The sequence below is a fragment of the Platalea leucorodia genome (assembly GCF_965183815.1).
Source record: "Platalea leucorodia genome assembly, chromosome: 2".
NCBI classification, from domain to species: Eukaryota; Metazoa; Chordata; class Aves; order Pelecaniformes; family Threskiornithidae; genus Platalea; species Platalea leucorodia.
Window position 1 is genome coordinate 96,873,859 of NC_138824.1, and position 10,419 is coordinate 96,884,277.

The window sequence follows — 10,419 nt, forward strand, 5'->3', positions numbered from 1 at the left end:
TTGGATACAACTAAAGACAAAGAGCCAAACCCCATAAATTTCAGAGTAAATCATTTATTATGGTAAACTTGCAATATTTTTCTTCATAAAAGTCTGAGTTAAGATACTTTGAATAAACATTTCTGTCACTGTTCTGTCTGGAAGATATAAGTCTGAAACTTTTATGATCTCAGAGTGTGCAGTCTCACGACAACTTTATTTGCTGTAGCAGGTGGTCAGTTGTTGAAATCAGTACGGGATTATTCCGGATTCATGAAGCTGTGTCCTCACAAGTTTGCAGAAGCAAACTCAATCTTCTTCCACTACTGGTAGTTCTTCTCTTCTTTGAAACCTGCCTATGGGCCCAGAGACCTGGGGGTCTTGCTTGTGAAGACAAAGACAAAGGCAGAATTTGGCTTCTCATGTCTATCTGTATCCCCTGTCACTAGACTACCAATTACAGGCCTACATTTTCCTTGTTTATTTTTTTATTGTTCATGTAGCTGTAGAAGCTCTTCTTGTTGCCCTAAATCTCCCCTTGCCAGTTTGAACTCAAACTGAATTTTGTTTTCCTAACACACTGGTGCAGTGTTTTTAAATTCTTCCTTTGTAGTCTGGTTTTGCTTCCATTTTCATAGAATCATAGAATCATTTAGGTTGGAAAAGACCCTTAAGATCATCAAGTCCAACCGTTAACCTAGCACTGCCAAGTCCACCACTAAACCATGTCCTCAAGCACCACGTCTACCCGTCTTTTAAAGACCCCCAGGGATGGGGACTCAACCACTTCCCTGGGCAGCCTGTTCCAGTGCCTGACTGCCCTTTCCGTGAAGAATTTTTTCCTAATACCCAACCTAAACCTCCCCTGGTGCAACTCGAGGCTGTTTCCTCTCGTCCTATCGCTTGTTACTTGGGAGAAGAGACTGACCCCACCTCCCTACAATCTCCTTTCAGGTAGCTGTAGAGAGCGATAAGGTCTCCCCTCAGCCTCCTCTTCTCCAAACTAAACAACCCCAGCTCCCTCAGCCGCTCCTCATAGGACTTGTGCTCCAGACCCTTCACCAGCTTCGTTGCCCTTCTCTGGACACGCTCCAGCACCTCGATGTCCTTCTTGGAGTGAGGGGCCCAAAACTGAACACAGTACTCGAGGTGCGGCCTCACCAGTGCCGAGTACAGGGGCACTATCCCCTGCTGGCCACACTATTTCTGATACAAAATTCAGTATATTCTGTATATTGCTACATTTTTGTGTGTGTTGCAGCTCAGTCCCAAGTTTCTTGTGTACTTTGTAGCCTTCCTTAAGCTGTTTAAAGGAGACTGTCAACTGATCAGGGTGAGGAAGTGGATCTGTAACAAATTCCCAACACTATGCCACCCTTAATACCCTTGCTGATCCACAGGCTCTCAACCAGCGTATTGTCCATATTACAGAAGAGCTCCATGCATTCAAGATGCTTCTTCACATAGAGGAAAAGTCTCCCCCTCGTTTTCCCTTTCTGTCTTTACTAATGAGCCCTTCATTCACTGGAGAGCTCCAGTTGTGTGAGCTGTCCCACCATACTTTCAGTTTTCCCAAGAATGTCACAGTTCCGCATCTGCATACAGAGCAGTTCCTAGTTCCTCCTTTTTGTTTCCCAGGCTGGATCCATTTGTATACACATACTTAAGGTTGGCTCCCTTTTGATTTGTTTTATCCTGCCCAAGGGGTATCTTGCTCCCATCACCCTGCCCCATTTACTTACCACCCCTGAACTCCATTCCTTCCCTTAGTGTAAGCAGTTATTGCCATCCTCCAAGGTATCAAGTGTAAGTCTCTCCTCACCAGATTTACAAACCTGTTGGCAAAGATACTCTTACCCCACTTTGTTCGATCTCCTTGTTCCTCCAGAAGGGACCCATGGTGATGAAAGCCAAAGCACTATCCATGGCCACAGCCGTGCGACCAGTTGTTACCTCTCAGGATTGCATCCCCTCCTACCTGACCTCTTCCCATGGAGGATCAAGGGGTCATCCTGTGGGTTTCCGTGTCCTTTGCCACCCAGAATCCTGAAGTTACTCTTGTTTTGCTCCCGGTGTCCCTCAGCAGTATTGCTGATGGTGTCGTGGTTTAACCCCAGCCAGCAACTAAGCACCACGCAGCCGCTCGCTCACTCCTCCCCACCCTGGTGGGATGGGGGACAACTGGAAGGGTAAAAGTGAGAAAACTCGTGAGTTGAGATAAGAACAGTTTAATAATGGAAATAAAATAAATAATAATAATAGACTATACAAAGCAAGTGATGCACAACGCACTTGCTCGCCGACCGATGCCCAGCCCATCCTCAAGCAGCCGTCCCCCCCCCCCCCCAGGCAACTCCCCCCGGTTTATATACTGAGCACGACGCCGTACGGTATGGAATGGCCCCTGGGCCAGTCTGGGTCAGCTGTCCTGGCTGTGCTCCCTCCCGGCTTCTTGTGCACCGGGCAGAGCATGGGAAGCTGGAAAGTCCTTGACTTAGTGTAAGCACTGCTCCGCAACAACTACAACATCAGTGTGTTATCAACGTTATTCTCATACTAAATCCAAAGCACAGCACTATACCAGCTACTAGGAAGAAAATTAACTCTATCCCAGCCAAAACCAGGACAGATGGTTACACTGATGAGCAATGAGGGGTAACAGTCAGGGGACTGGATGAGCCTTGGCCATCTCTCTACAACATCCAGTGTCTGGGCATCTACCAAACAGCAAACCTCCCATGACAGCGTGTCTGGTCAGCAGGCAGGTTCCTCTGTTCCCTACAGAAGGGGGTCTCCAGCTGCTGCCTCTTGCTGCTGATGCTCCAGCTGGGCGCAGCTGGCTCTGAAGCCTCCCTCAGCAGCACCTGTTCCCCTCCCATGGCTGTTAGGGCTCAATACCAGGAGGAACATTTCTCCTGCTGCCAGAAGTCATGAACTTCAGCAACCTCCCTCAGGGGAGTCCCCATCCACCGCTCCATCCAGTGCAGCCCCTAGACATCCCTCAGGCTCTCACCTCTGTGGAGACCCCGCTGATGTCCCATTTACCCTCCTTAATAGTGAACAGTCTGCATGCTTCCTTCGGCAGGTCCTTGGATACACAGCACCTGGACCACTACACACCTCCCAGGTGAATAAAGCTGCTCTGAAAAATTTTTTCCTGATAATATGTAAGCAATACCTTAGTTATTAACATATATATCTGTCTGACTTTAATTGACTCTGTCATGCTGTGAGAATATGGGTGTGAATGTTGATGGCCCTGGAGCCTGAGGTAGAGAGTTGCCAGCCAGTAGCAGTTTGCTTTTGAAGTAAAGTAACTGGTTTTGGCCCAGTTGGGATAAGGTATGTTGTACTGATAACTGCTGAAACAAGACCTGCATTTCTTTTATTCTTAACCTCAGAGCACGAAATCTATGCTAAAATTTTAGTTTAGGGGAAAAAGGAAAAACATTTTAAAAAGTTCCTTTTCTTGACAACTCACAATTTTGGCAAAGCTATGCCCAGAAGTTTGAAAGGTAGTGATAAAAATGGATTAAGAGAAAGCAGAGATAAGGAAACAAGTCATATAAATAGAGTTTATTACTTCTTCCTGCAATTTTTCTCCTATCACGAATTTCATAGTGAGAAAATTCTCATGCAGTCTTTCCCCTCCTATCTTACATGTAATTTTGTTTGCAATTTCTTGTCACACCGATTGTGACTTCAGTGAGCATTTTTAGAGGTGGTTATCTTTTCGTCTTTGTGCTTTCTTCGGCAAAGAGAAGTGCTGCATTTCCAATATTACTGTAGCTAGATCAAAGCAAACTTGGCTTGCTAATGTTAGGGTTTTTGTCTTTTTATAAAAAACTAAAAATCATTAGTTTACTTGCTAGTTTTAATATATTCTGCTGTAAATTTGAGAAATACCTGCACAGCATATTTCCCAACTAATTTTCATTTTAAGGTAATCTTCAGTTCAAGCTGAGTTCATTCTTGGATGATTTATGAAATTACCTTCTCCCTTACAGCAGCCAGTACTGTACTGTTTGTTAGTACATGAGTGACCCCCAGTGGTATACCTGCAAAAATTGCATCCTGTCTGGAATACAATCAAGAACCGCTAAGAATATCTGGAAGTCTCTAACGTGCTAAAAAGTGCTTCCAAGAAGATGATTTGCTGCTTTTGGAAACCACTGGTGCTTTTGTTGGAGGAGACATTTAATTTCCCTGCATTTTCCAGAAATACCTTAAGGATAATTTGGAAACTAGTTAATAGTAGTTCCGTCATCCCTATCTTGGAGAGGGAGGAACCCCTGCTAAAACTTGTTGCACCAAGGTATGCTAAGCTTCTCTTATCCTTCTGCCTCCTCACTTTTCAATAATGAAGAAAGACCATTTTAGATAGATAGTATTAGAGCAGTCATTTTTCAGACCTCTTCCTAAATAAAGTAAAAAAAAAAGGTGTGCTGAATGCAAGGATATGATGTTGAACTTAAGGTTTTGAAGCTTTCCCTCCAGCTTTTCATCCTTAGGTTATCACTCTGATGTCCAGAGTGTACTCCAAAGCTAGTAGAAGTATTATTTTAAAATATTAGACCATTTTAACTTCATGCATCTAATATTGGTTTAGGTGCCCAGCTTTTGCCTTTAAATCACAGAATCATAGAATCACAGAATGGTTTGGGTTGGAAGGGACCTTTAAAGATCCTCTAGTCCACCTCACCTGCCATGGATAGGGACATCTTTCAGTAGATCAGGTTGCTCACAGCCCCATCCAACCTGACCTTGGTATATTAATGACATATAAGACATTATGAGTTTGAGGTTAAGAGTCAGGTAATTTTCTCCCACATACAAAGCTGTGTATGAAAAATGGTGCTGAGAGTATCTATGCTCCACACGTCTTAGAAAAACATCAGGAGACCCCGTCACATTTGACTTGCAGAGCTCCTTTTTCCCCAGAGACAGGACTTTTTCCACAGTCGATGAGGAAGCTGGTCACAAGAGTTCATTGCAGCTAAAGGAGGCATCTGGGTTTCTCAAGTTCTTCGCACACCAAGACCTTGCAGTGTACCTATTTCCACCTGAAAATGCAAAAGTTTTAAACACCTTTGGAGAGAGGTCCATTTTACATTCACAGATGATAAGGGAACAAAGACCTATTTGAGCTGTTGCACAAAGCAAGTTTTCCCCTCTTTCATCCACTTAATGCTAAGGAAATTCATGCCATTTTCCACAGCACTATGATCCATGCATGCAAGATGTAGGAAAAATCCCGTCTGTCAAATGTTATGAGTCCTCACTTCCTGCAAGTTTGAGGGACTGCAGGAGGGAAATCTTGCAGTATCGGGGCCTTTTCTCTCCTGAAAGATTTCACATGCAGTGGAACATGAGTGAACATCATTCCTCTTTTCTAGGAGGGTTGTGCTGAAAGGGTTCCAGCAGGCTGTCTCCCCTCACCCCATGCCTTTCAAAGGCCAATAAATTTGTTATGCAGTGTTAGGTAGTTTTTTTTTAAACTGGCCATGTACTTTTCAGATGTGTTCAGCCTGATGTCTTTTACCACATTAGAAGTAATGTCAGAAATCAAATGTTAGGGGAAGAAAACAAGTTAAGGAGACATGGAATTGATTCAACAACTTCCACACATATGCACTTGTCGTGGTTTAACCCCAGTAGGCTGCCCAGCCCCACGCAGCCGCTTGGTCACTTCCCCACAGTGGGATGGGTGAGAGAACTGGAAGGTATAAAAGTGAGAAAACTCATGGGTTGAGATAAAGACAGTTTAATAGGTAAAGCAAAAGCTGTGGGTGCAAGCAAAGCAAAATAAGGAAATCATTCACTACTTCCCATCGGCAGGCAGGCGTTCAGCCATCCCCAGGAAAGCAGGGCTCCGTCACCTGTAACGGTTACTCGGGAAGACAAACGCCATCACTCCAAATGCCCCCCTTCCTCCTTCTTCCTCCAGCTTTTATTGCTGAGCATGATGTCATATGGTCTGGGATATCCCTTTGGTCAGTTGTGGTCAGCCATCCCGGCTGTGTCCCCTCCCAGCTTCTCGTGCATCCCCAGCCTACTCACTGGCATGGCAGTGTGAGAAGCAGAAAAGACCTTGATGCTGTTTAGTCACTGTTCAGCAATAACTAAAACATTTCTGTATTATATCAGCACTGTTTTGGTCACAAATCCAAAACATAGCACCGTACAAGATTCTATGAGGAAAATTTACTCCATCCCAGCCAAAACCACTACAGTATCCCAAAAGATGACATCCCTTGCAAGGGTCTTTTTGGTAACCTGCCTTGTTCAGCTTGTAGGCCCAGCAAAGAGGTTATATGTAACCTACTTCTCTGCGCAGAGAGCATCTCTCCAGGTGTGACACGGACACAAAATTCTCTACACGAAGTGCTGCTAAGCTGTGTACAGGGCAAGTGAAGGGAGAAACTACAGTGCAGATGCAGGTGTCTGTGCATTTCAGCCCTGCAGAAGAGCACAGATGACCGCAGGGTCTGAAGTTTTATTGTGTACATAAAGTGGGAAACAAAGCTGTAAAAGAGAGTTAGATGTGTGTTCCTTATTCTTCCGCCTGGCATACACAGCTTGGCTCCACTTGTGAAGGCAAGCAATTGTTTGTGATTCATTTGCCAGCCCACACAATCACAGAGCTTTTCACTGGCAGAGGTACTTCCACAAAGGACTCTTCAGAGGTTTTTTTTAAATAGCACAGTTACTCTCATGCGCTGGAGCAGTTTCTGAGCAATGCTCAAGTACAGTGATGTACCACGTGATTTTAAACTGAACACCACAGTGTGTCATAAATTAACAACTTCCTGACACAAGTTCTGTGGGACCACAAAACCCCATTTCTTAAGTGCATCTAGCTTGCTATTTTTCATAAAGACTGGTGCTTTAGCAAGGTTCTTTTAAATAAGTTCGTACTGGATAATAGGTTATATTGCATATATTTTCCATTCCATGTATTACTTATTCAGCTTTCTAGCCCACAGGTGGCAAGAAAAACCTGGCAGAACACCTGGGAAATGATATCTTAGTATCAGACAAATTTAGGGACAACTGAGCTTTAAAAGACAGAAATAAGGTCATTGTATTTTAAATGCACTCCGTCAAAATTGGATTAATGAATTTTCATAAACAGATTTGCAACAGAGATTCCTGCTGTGAATTAGAAAGCATACGTGTGTTAGCAGCATCTCTGTTTGCTTCCCCTCCCAACCCAGCAATATCTGAACACCAAAATGCTACAGATTTAGGCCCTGGTTTTCCAAACACTTGATTACACAAATAGTTCCATTAAGGAGACACTTTCAGGTGCATCAAGTTAAATGCTTTTAACAGTATGGTTTTGTTTTTATTCCTTGCACCCATAGAGGTAGGATATGCTGCCTCCTGGATACCCTCACTGAGAACCCAGGAAGCTCATGGAGATCCCATTTGGAGGTTTTGCACAGTTTTTCTCCAAGTTTTTCTTCTAACTAGGTGTTAGAATCAAGAGGCCTGAAGTGCTTTCCAGACCCTTTGTGATCTCTACAAAAAACTGGACTGTAAAATTAAATGATTCACTAATTCCTTCCTGTTCTCCATAGTACAATCTTTCATTTGTTCAAAGCTTTCGTGCTGTTCTCAAGTTCAAAGAGTCATGAACATTTTAATTTTTAATCACTCATTAAAGAAAGCACTAAAAGACCAGACCCATACATCCTTCTGAACTCACAAGAAAGAGCTGCATACAGTCTTTTCAAAAAATTTCCTTTTGTTTCAGAGCATTTCAATAACAAAGCTCTCAGGAGACAGTCAAAAATCTACTCAACTGCTTTACTCCCTGCCTGATGATTTAAAATCGTGCAAAGTGAACAGAAATAACTATTGTTCTGAGTCAGCAGAATTGCACATTCGCCTTGCACCAGTATCAATGCCGGCACAAGGAAAAAGCTTTGGAAAAATCAGGAACAAAACATTCATAACATTTTTTTATCTTGCTTCTCAGACGAACTGGACTCAGGTGTCTCTCCAAGCACTTCTGCCTAAAAGTAGTCCCAAACATTATTATAAATTATAATTATAAATGTTAGTGTCTTTTCAAAGTGTATGGAAGGAGCATTCTTATTTGAAACCAAAAAATGCTTGCTGCTCCTCCTCCCCAACCCTCAATCACACCAGATCTTACTTAGTCATGTAAATCTGAGGTTGTGTTTTCCCACAAGGTGTCACCATATATTCACTTCATTGTAGGTCTTTATCAAAAGAAAATATATTTTCAGTTTTTAAGATATAAACAAAACATTCAGATTCTCTAGGTAGTACTAAAAGTACCTATTCAAGTACATAACTTTGTAATGAAATAGATACAATTAAAGAAAATTGCAATGGAGTGAAGCAACATCTATTTTTAAGATTTGCATAAAAAATCAAGAAACTGGAAAAGAATTTCATATTTCTTTTGCTTATTACAAAAACAACTTCAAAGCTTCCAAGGACATTTTCTTCATTTTGCCTGTGTTCAGTGATTAGCTTCATATTATGAACACACCACATTAGGAATTCTCTTTCTCTCCTAAGCACTAGATATAAGTGGATATAATTAAGGATATAATTTCAGCTCTGACCCTAAAAAGTGTTCTTTAGAGGTGAACCTTTGCTCTCATGGGGTCCCAGGAAAGCCAAAAGTGGTGTCCTTGTGAGTAGAAGACCTTGTTCTTGCCCTTTTGTTATTAAGACTGAGACACAGTTTAAATGGCTTGCTATTTCTGCTGCCTGTTCTTTCTGTTCAATTGATTTGGACGGTAGGAAAAAAAAAAAGCATAGTGGGATTTTGACTCAAGTATCTTAGCAATCTGCCTCTTAAGCATACTGAGTTTGCAAATAGTGTTGTTCATGCTCTGTGGACCTTTTGATTACATGCCAAGATTGAGTAAGCTGGTCAAATCCTTCCCCCATGTGCCCCCCACCTTTAAGAAAGGTCCTACCAGACAGAGAAGCACTTCCCCAGCCGTGTCCATCTCCCTTCTCAACATCTGCCTCTAGGGCAGCCTGCACATACTTGCTTTGGATAGGAACTTGATGGACAATAACCGAGTGCCGTAAACTGGCTTTTAGTAACATTATTTCTGCAGATCAAAAGGAGTGAAAAGCAAAGAGAAGTATTTCATTGCTGTGTTGCACACGGTGGCAGCAGTGTAGGAAAGCTGTTCAAAGGAGATGATGCTGTTCGTACAGGTTACTTTTCACAACAGACCCACCCTGACAATATTTCTGATGCCATTGGGTGAAGGGCGAGATGTCGTCTGGCGTTTTAAAAGAAGACCCAGATTCTTAACCCAAACTAGTATTTGCAGCACAATCTAGGATTAATATATGAGTATGATGGGAAAAAAAAAACCTTATTTCTAAAAAGATAGGGGAAAGTTTCTCAGGAAAGCACTTGAAATTTTATGCCAATAAAGCTTTAAAAATAACCAGTCTTTTAAATGGCTTTGAAGACTCCTGTTCCTGAAGGAAGTTTCCTTTTTCTCGTTCTTGTCGGTTAGTGCCAACTACCTGCCCTGCAGGCAGACGCGTCCTGTAAGGAGAGGAGCACAGGTCTCACCTGCATCTCCTTATCTGCCCCTGGCTCCATCCCCAGGCAGGCAGTGTGCCATCATGCCCCGCTCTCAGGGGGTGTCATTTGAGCAGCAGGCATTTTCCCTTCCCACGCGAACCTGGAGCACCACTGTTGCTCTCACCCATTCTTATCCTCACCTGGGCTTTTGTTTCACTCCAACCAGCCTCTGTGCCTGGGCCACCGAGATCAAGACCTCCCCTTATGCAATACAGTTGCATAGACATGTGCCCCACGGGAGAAGAAAGGCACTCCCCGCGACTTGCCTGCCTTTCTTCTCACGTAGAGAGGAGGGATCACTCCCAAGGCTGGAGCAACTCAAAAGGCTGAAAGCAGATAGGCTGAAACCTGGGACACACACTGCAAAAGCTGTCTCAAAAGGCAGCTTTTCAGAGGTGAGGGACAATGGTTGCATGGACCATAACAAGTACAGCCGCTTCCACGTGTTAAAACAGAGCCAGGTCCCTATCCAGAGGCTGTATGCCTACCAAAAGCTTGACCCAGAAACACACACCAACACCCGCACGACCCTGGTACCGCACACCCCCAAGCCCTGGTCAGAGCTGGGACCGTCTCTCACATGAGGGTTTCAGTCCGGGGAGACAGCTTCGCAGATGACACCTGTCCTATGGCTTGAAATCACTTGATGAAATCAGAGCAAATTATACCAAAAGCAACAGCTTTCATACAGAGGGAAGCCCCGTGGGAGCACTGTGAGGTGGGAGCTGACTCCTCTATGGGCATTGAGCTCAAACCTCCCAGGAGCGACCGGAGATGTGCCATACCCAGGGCCAGGTCCTTGCCCCACGCCACCCCCATTGCCCCACTGTCCCCATTTCCCCCTC